A 9,106-nucleotide genomic window follows, 5' to 3' on the forward strand; every position below is an offset into this window, starting at 1 on the left:
CAGTGGAGTATAGAAATGAACAATACATGGAGAATTTTCCAATAACGTCATATCCCCAAGAATTAAAACTATTACGATAAACGGCCTCTTTCTGCATTTCCCGATCAGCGCCCTGTCTAAACATTGAAAGTCCTTCAACATTTTAAACATAATTCAGTCAACTCTGGACTGAGTCTGTACGATACGTTTTTCAAACAGGCCTAATCATGCAAAGCTTAATTAAACAGCTTATACTGAGTTGGAATCTATACAATGTCGCCTTTGAACCCTCTATAATCGGCAATATTCCATCAGGTTGATTTTCAGGATGAACACTCACGTTTGAGTTGAGGCAGCTACTTAAAAGTGTCCCGCACCATTTTAACTCCTTTAAAATGATTATTTGGTGAACGTGAGCAGTGGGTATAGGTGCCTTGGTATAATTTACTTTCCTTACTTTTGACGTGTGACTATTCTAATGGATATCTACAAGTTACGTGGGTCCGTGTTTATATCCGAAACAGGGCAACATGGTCCCCGATTGGTTGGTGGCCAGGACAGGTGCTCAGGACGGGTGGAGGTGTTACACGGAGACCGCTGGGGGACGCTGTGTGATGTTTACTTTGGTTTAGAAGCCGCCAGTGTGATCTGTGAGCATCTTCAGTGCGGGGCGGTAAAGAACATCACGAGAGGTGCTCCCTTTGGAAAGGGAACCGGCCCAGTGTGGAAGGAGAACTACAGGTGCGGCGGGAACGAGTCCAGGTTGTGGCAGTGTCCGCTTTCATCCGTGGACGATTTTAGCTGCTCCCATGGAAATGAAGCCAGTGTCATCTGCTCGGGTGAGTGCCCTCAATCCAGATAATCAGAGCAAAGTAAAATGTGGTACAGAAAGTGACCGTGCAAGCGTTTTGGAAATGTAACTCACCTCATCACAGCTCTGGAGTGCCCTCGCAGACTGTATTATTTCCCTTCCACATAATTGATCAATTCTCTTTTCAATGAAATGATTGATCTCCACCTCCATTAGACCCACACTGTCCATTTCCGATCCAAACCAATCACTGCCTATGAAAGTACTCTGAGGTCACAATTGTTATTTTGTCAAGTATCTTAAACCTGCCACTCCTCCCATCCTCGCCCTATGCCGACGGGAACATTGCGTCCATATCTGTGTTTCACAGAACTCTCAGGATTCTGAACACCCGGTCAAATCGGGAAGTTAAAAAATCCTCAGCACTACATTGAGGGTAATTAGAGGAGAAGTCCCGCGTGTCCACTCCTGTATTTTCTTTCACTCAATATCACACAGGACAGATTATTGGCCACTCTCACATGGCTGTTTGCGGGACTTTGGTCTCCTCCTTAATGTCTCTATTTTTTTTAATTTTACATATTCCTGCAGCTGTTTGAGACAATTCACCGTTACAATGGCAGAATAATAGTTCTCGGTATTCGGCACTGCAGGCAAATTCTTTCCCACACTCTGAATTTACATCCCTAGACTGCAAGCATAATATCAAAGGAGTTACATTCTCTTCTCATGTAATCCCAGTTAATGCCGCAATATCCCCTCCTCTCGTGCTAGCTGCCTGTACCGATTCTCTGCACGCGATTGATTTCCCCTAATGTTACCTCATAGCTCCAAAATGTTTTCCAAATCTGTCCTGACCATACCGATGGAACTAGCCAATTGAACTGGAAGGATATGGGACGCAACTGCGTTCAGCTGCAACCTATCCCAACATTCCCTGATCCCTCTTCCGCAGAACTGTTGCCCATATTGGAGGAAATTTATGTCCAAACCCCAGCATCTAATCTCTAGCTAGGTGTACATGCGTTTGCTAATGTTAAAAAAACAGAGTTGCATTTGCTGCAGTACCTAATAAGGATCTTTCTCCATATACCGGCCAACGTGCGAGCGAACTCTGGCTTTCGATAAACAGTATTTGCATGACTCTATCCCTCTTTGTCATTGTTTCTGACACGGACCACGAATGCTGACTGTTCAGCTTCCTGCCTGACAGTGCTCAGCATCCGCTCAGTCACACCCTTCACTCTTGCACCAGAGAAGCAGTCCGGGGTAAAGATGATCTAAATCTGCGTTAATTCGTTTCACTGTTACCATTGTTCTCAACGTCTCACTTCACACAGATGAAAATTGGTCACTGAGATTGATGAATGGGGGTAGCTGGTGTGATGGCCGAGTAGAGATTTACTACAACCGCAGCTGGGGCAGAGTCCAGGACAGCCTCTGGGACCTGAATGACGCGAACGTGGTCTGCAGACAGCTGGGATGCGGAGCCGCGATAGCCGCATATAGCTCTTCACAATACGGAGACGGTGAAGGGTCAGTGTGGGTGAATTATGTCCATTGTAAAGGAAACGAATCGCATCTCTGGAACTGCAGCTCATTCCCACCGAAGTCGCCTCACACTGACAGCATCGACGTAGGGGTTTTGTGTTCAGGTGAATAAACAGGTCACTGTGACTGAAATGAATGGGAAATGTGTCATTGGCAATGGGAACATGTCATTTCTTCCTCAGGGGCCTGTGGACCAATTATTTAACACTGGAGCCAGGATGAACATGGGCAGTAGTAACACATATTTGGAACTATGCTGACAGATTGAACAACGTTATAAATCTCTAGGTCCCGCCCCACAGTAAATACAGACAAAGCCAATAAGGACCAATGACAACGATGACAAATGAATTGGTCAAAGGGGTAGGTTTCAACAGCGCAACTGAAAGGAAGGTTTATGTAAAGGAATTCTGATATTGTCTGTCAAAAGCCAATGTCGGGGCTGTTGATTTTTTTTGTTCGTTCTTGTGATGTGGGCGTCGCTGTCTGGGCCAGCAATTGTTACCCAAATCTAATTGCCCTTGAACTGAGTGGAGTGCTAGACTATTTCAGACTGGGGGAAGTTAAGACTTAACCGCATTGGTGTGTGGGGCTATAGTCACATGTAGGTCAGAACGGGTTAGGACAACAGACTTCCTGCCTGAGGTGCATTAGTGAATGAGATGGGTTTTTACGACAATCGACAATGGTGACATTGTCATCAATAGGCGTCCAATTACAGATTTTAGTTGAATTCAAATTCCACCATTTCGCAAAATGGGATTAGAAGCCGCGCCCCCAGAGCTATCCCCAGGTCTCTGCATTAGTAGTCCAGTAACAATAGCACTACAAAGACGCCTCCTGATTAAGTATGGGGGATCGATTGATGTATTTTTGCATTTGAACATGACAATGATATTCTAAAGCTAAATTATATTATAGGATGAAAGTGCAGGATAGATCAAATAGGTGATTTTGGTAGGCGGGGGGAGTGTGTGAGGCAATGTAATTGCGGTGGGCATTACTGGTGAGATCAAATTTGCGCGGTTCACTTTGGAAGGTGTTGTTTGCATTAGCGTTTTTGAAGGGAGCAAGATTGGTTTCCCAGCTAGGCATTTGGGAAATCCTCCTGTCTTGAAAGAACATGGATCTTCTGAAACTTTCAGCCGGAAGTGTGGTGAATTCGCGGGGAGGGTCAGTGCTTGAGCGGTTAAGCCGCTTTTTCTCTCAATGATGCTACCAACCCATTGAACATTTTCTGATTTGTACCATTAAGAACGTTATGGCGATATCTGATGAAATATGGGCAGCAAAACAGTATGCAGTGAAAAACATAACATAAAATGCTTGCTTAAAGGGATTGTGTTTAGACTAATTAATTAGCATAATTAGACATTTGCGGGCGAAACATTCTATCCAGCATAGAATGGGCCAATCCCGAAAACCACGGTGCAGATTTTATAAAATAAATTGAGAGTACCCACTCATTTTTTACAATTAACGGGCAATTTAGCGTGAGCAAATCACCATACGCTATTCAGGTTTGGGTTGTGGGTGTGAGAACAACGCAGACACGGGCAGAATGTGAATTCTCCACATTGCCAGTGACCCAGGGCCGGGATTAATCCTGGGACCGCTGCGCGGTGAGGCAGCGGTGCTAACCACTGCACGCTTTATCAATTTCCACATGATTTGTATCGGTTGATTCAGATTTTCGGAACAGGCATTTCCCTACGTCCCATTGAAGAGCAGTTCCACATTGTCTTCACGGCGTTATTTTCCAGTCACCATATTATACATTTAGGTAAGACTACAAAAGTGTTGGACAAGTATTCATTTACCTGTGAACAGCAGCTTGAAAGGGAGATTTTAATTCAGCCGGCTATTACACAATAGTTTGAATTAAACAGTGATATGAATTTGTGTTAGAGGGATAATATTCCACTGCATTATTTTCTATCAGGACACAAACAGTTAAGGCTGTCTGACGGGGCAAGCCGGTGTGCTGGACGATTGGAGATTTATTACTCTGGGACCTGGGGCTCAGTTTGTGACGATTCCTGGGTCCTGACAGACGCTGACGTGGTTTGCAAACAGCTGGGCTGTGGAAATGCATTGCAGCTTCCATTTCCTGCTCCGTCTGGACCAGGCACAGGCACCATTTGGCTTGATGAGCTGGACTGCTCCGGGAACGAATCGTCTATCTGGCAATGCCCCCATGCATTGTGGGGAAACCACGACTGTAATCATAAAGAAGATGTGGAGATCATGTGCTCAGGTAAAGATCGTATTTCCTTCAGTTATAAGCGAAGTTTCATACTGAAGATATATCCCCGAATTTGGTCGGAACAGCACTGACGTAGGTTAGTCGGACTAACGCCGAGTGTGGCGTTTATTCTGCACACAAATAGCATTAAAACGTTGGTTCAGCCTACCGGATCTATGTTCCCTTCCGATTCTTTCTCCTCTCACTTCCGTTTATACTCTCAGTGTAAAAGCATCGGTGCTGTCCGCCTCAAGTATCTTATGTTTTCTGAGTTTCACTTTCTTCCAACTTTCTGGCAATCAGAAGAAAAACATGTTCTCCTGAACTCACTGTTAATGTTATTCGTACAACAGATGGTCGTAACAGGGTCATACAGATCCACAGCACAGAAAAGACATCTCGGCCCATCGTGTCTGTTATATATTGTGCAGTCCTCTTCAGAATTAACTGCTTGCCCCATTTTCTGCCTCCTATAAATTTGGAACTTTTACTTGTGAGGGCAAAGTACGACTGGTTGATGTATATCATCAGGAACAGTAACACCAGCACCAATCCATGTGAACATCCCGTTCGTACTTCTGCTATTTAACTAACTGAATAATTTACAGCTGATTTTACAGAAACTTTCCTACTGACTCGCTGGTTTCTCATTTTCTGACATGAGTTAACAATGTGGGAACTTGTCAAAGTTCTGCTGACAATCCAGGCTGATTTAAAGGAACGCATTCATCATAGATTATCATAGAATTTTCAGTGAAGAAGGACGCCATTGGGCCCATCGAGTTTCACCGGCTCTTGGAAAGAGCACCCTACCCAAGGTCAACGCCTCCACACCCAATCCCCATAACCCAGTAACTCCACCCAACACTAAACTTTGCAAAGTTTCCTAGTCATTCAATGCGGTACATCATGTAAATATCTGGTTTGGAATTCACATTTACTTATTATGGGCTGTATCGTTTGATTGCAGCTGCTCGTTTCTGTTAATTTTCTGAAATAATATCAATGAAAATGTTAACTCAACTGGCGCAACATATGTATTGCAGTGCACTGTGGATAAACAATTTGTCAATTGAACCAACAGGGTGTTTGTTATTTCATTGATAGAGCACAAAGAGCTACGTCTGGTTAATGGAAAGCATCGCTGTGAGGGGAGAGTGGAAGTGTTCTACAATGGGACCTGGGGCACAGTGTGCTCTGACAAACTGGAGAACCGTGATGCAGATGTGATCTGTAAACAGTTAGAGTGCGGCACCGCCGATTTCATTGACTATGACGCTAAATCATTTGGAATGGGTACCGGCCACATTTGGCTCGATGAGATCGAATGTCTGTCACATGAGACGACGCTTTGGCAATGTCAGGGAGACCCGTGGGGTCAACACAACTGTGAACATCGGGAAGATGCGGGTATTGTTTGTTCAGGTAACACAATGAACTACTTTGTTTGCAGATGTAATTTCACATATTAATGTCATCTTCATTCAACATGTCTGTCTTATCAACAGGGGGAAACACAATAAAGGGACCACACTACAGTCTCAAGAACTGCGGTGGAGAATCAGGTTCTCCTTCATCTTTTCTAACAGTTGCCTGATTGTATTCTGCGCTTGTGTCACGTCAAGTGTAATAATTATTTTTTCTTTGACAAATTCAGGACAAATCTTGCGCTTGGCTGGAGGAGACACTAAATGCTCCGGGCGAGTGGCGATATTGTGTAACAACACTTGGGGCACGGTATGCGATGATTCCTGGGATATGAACGATGCCAGAGTTGTGTGCAGGCAGTTGGAGTGTGGTCCCCCTCTATTGGCCCCAGGAGGGGCCTCTTTTGGCCAGGGTAACGGTACTACCTGGCTGGATGAGGTGAAGTGCACTGGAAATGAATCCTTTCTCTCTGATTGTCCTTTATCAGTGTGGCCTCAAGCTGACTGTGATCACAAGGAAGACGCCAGTGTGGTTTGTTCAGGTAAGCATCGCACAGAGTGGTGGGAGCTTGAGCTGGACAGGGGTGTTTGGTTCTTGGTGCTGAATATGAAGCACGTATATAAATTAAGAATAACAGCTAAATTTCGAACATCAAACCCAAATAATTGTTAATTTTTTTCAACATGTTCCACAGATCCGATTTTCTCTCCAACTTCTTCTCCATCCACGCCTGAAGGTACATCTCGTTGCTAGAAATCATTCAATATTATTGTTATTTTTATATTCGGGGAATAATTGGACATTGGAATTGCCTTATTGCGAGGATTTCTCAAAATGATAATCTTGTAAACATTGAAAATTACACGGTGGAAGCTTTATCTGTGAAAACTTTCCTGAATCTTTAATACAGCTCCTGAAGGTGAAAGCACTTCCATTCCTCTTGTTATCTGCATATCACTCGGAGTCCTGTTGATCTGTGAGTTACTCGCCCTGGTGACAGTAATGCAGAGGAAGGTGTCAATAAAAGGTGCGGCTCGAATCGAATTGTGCACCTCACACTGAATTTTGAATGTTGCTTTATCTTCTCTTCAATGTCTCTTTACCCAAACTGTACCCAGTCGGTTGTAAGACAGAAAATAACATGCTATTGGTCAGTCATTTCGTTCAAGGTATTCGAGAAACAGTAACATCATAGAATCATAAAAACTGTACAGTACAGAGGGAGACCAGTCGCCCCATCGAATCGGCACCAGCCCTCCTAAATAGCACCCGACGTAGGCCTGATCCAACCCTCTATTCCCGTACCCGCACCTAACCATAGGCACTAAGGGGAAATTTAGAATGGTCAATCCGACTAACCTCCACATCTTGGAATAGATTCAAAACATTACACTTAAAATAGGGTATTTTCATCAGCCGTCCAGGAGACTCGAAATTAGTTTCATTTTTGTAACAATAGATCAACACATGGAATGAAAATACTTTAAACTCTGAGCTCAGTATTTTCTTTAGCTGCTTATATATATTATTCCATTCAGTGTTCGTTGTAAGCCTGCACAGTCTGTGCCGATGTCCACTGTCAACTTCTCTGAATGGAATCAGCCGCCATTTTCAGAAGTGATGGAACATTTTCTATCTTTTACATTCTGCATCCCAGCACAACAAACACTCTGATATCAGTGGATCTCTGCTGGTGGTGCAGTGAGTACTGGGCCCACAGCCGAGTCAGAAGCTCCGCTTCAGGTCCAAAGACTTCATATACCAAGGAAAATCAAAACAACTTGAAAGTTCTTTCCAAGGCCACAATGACACACAGGTAAAGTGGGGGAAAGTCCTGCTCCGTCAAGCTTGGTATGGATTTCTGACCGTCTGGCGACAGGCTGGCGACATTTTCCATCCAGAATTTTGGCTATAGAATCTGATGAACCTTTGTCTTGTGAACCACTATGATTGGGGCTGAGAAACAAAACTGCTCCCTGTATCTTAACTCGCACCAAGTTATTTTGATTCATATCTGATGGACAGAGCAATAGTGGCCCGGAAATCCCTCCGTTACTGATCCTTGAAATCGAGTCAGTGGAAATATTACTGGGCCAATCATGCAGAGACACAAAGTAATGCTCTTAGTTCCGTGGTACAAATACAGCCTCGGCAAAGAGGGAGATTTGAAATGAGTCAATCTGGAATTATATGTCTAACTATGATTGTAACAATATGCTAATCGTTCCGCTCTCCCGCCAACAGGTCCTCTCACTGGCGGCTGGGACTCACCATCTGGTTTCTACCAACCAATTTATGCAGAAATATATAATACTCCACCTGACAAGGTTTGCATCCAGGCCCGTGATTCAGGTTTGCATTCAGGTCACATTATCTGAGGGGTGATTTGTTTTTGCCATAAAGGGAAGATGTTACCAATGATGAGTGTGTCCACAACCAGGAGTCACAGTCTGAGGATTCAGGGTAAACTATTTCGGACAGAGATGAGGACACGTTTCTTCACCCAATGTGTGGTGAGCCTGTGGAATCCATTCCCACAGAATGTATTCACGAGGCGGCAAGATATAGCACTTGGGGAGAGTGGGACATAAATGGAAAAGATAGCAGAGGCAGTACTGCAGTTATTTACTAGTCATGGCTAAAGGTGTAATGTCAGGTTCCTAGCGGAAAGCTAGGGATATTACTAATAAATAATATTACTAAATGATATTACTAATAAAGGATGAGAAGAATATCTCGGAAAATAAACATCAATCCGCTGAACATTATCGAGAGGAAAATTCCGACTAAAGGAGGGAAGAAAATCAATACAAATAAAAGAATATTAGAACGGTCAGCGCATCTTTCAAATAGGACCTCTCAGATAATCAACAACACTGAATTGTTTTAAAGGCGCCGGAGCAGATATGGTTTACACTGTAAATCTTGGTGTCTAATATTAAGCTAGAAATTATCACCTAATACACTAATGAATGAGACCAGAGCACAGCTGTCAGCTAGGTGATAAGTAGGTGCAATGTGGCCTCTGAGTCAGACGTTTTCAGGTTCAGGTTCCACCCCATAACTTGGACAGATAAATGAAGTCTGGCACT

Source organism: Scyliorhinus torazame, chromosome 20 (assembly GCF_047496885.1).
Source record: "Scyliorhinus torazame isolate Kashiwa2021f chromosome 20, sScyTor2.1, whole genome shotgun sequence".
In the NCBI taxonomy this organism is placed as follows: Eukaryota; Metazoa; Chordata; class Chondrichthyes; order Carcharhiniformes; family Scyliorhinidae; genus Scyliorhinus; species Scyliorhinus torazame.